This window comes from Corvus brachyrhynchos, unplaced genomic scaffold (genome assembly GCF_000691975.1).
Source record: "Corvus brachyrhynchos isolate BGI_N302 unplaced genomic scaffold, ASM69197v1 scaffold72, whole genome shotgun sequence".
NCBI lineage: Eukaryota > Metazoa > Chordata > Aves > Passeriformes > Corvidae > Corvus > Corvus brachyrhynchos.
In genome coordinates, this window is record NW_008236763.1 from 1,821,064 (window position 1) to 1,821,469 (window position 406).

Here is a 406-nt window from a genome sequence, read left to right on the forward strand (position 1 = left end):
CACCCCGTGTCCCTTTGTCCCCGGCCAGGAGAGGTTTTGGGTTCAATCCGGGAAGAATCGAGCAAAGGGAGCAACAGAGGATGCGACAGCGGTGACACTTCCCTGCCTGCCAGCACCGCTTTGGGGCACGTCCTGAGCTCCTGTCCCCATTCCTGGGGGGGGTTTTCCATCCTGGATCCCCCTGGAAGCGCTGAGATGATCCCATATCCCGCTGCCTCGCTGCCTGGGTTTTTTTGGGTTTTTTTTTGGTTTTGTTTTTTTTGTGCTTCTCCAAAAAGGAAATATTTGGAGGGGTTGTTTTCCAACAGAAATTGGCGCTTCCTGAGGAAACATCCTCCAGGGAATGTTTACAAACAGTCTGGGAAGTGTCGGAGCTGAGGGAGGGAGGCTGCAAAGGGGAGGGGGA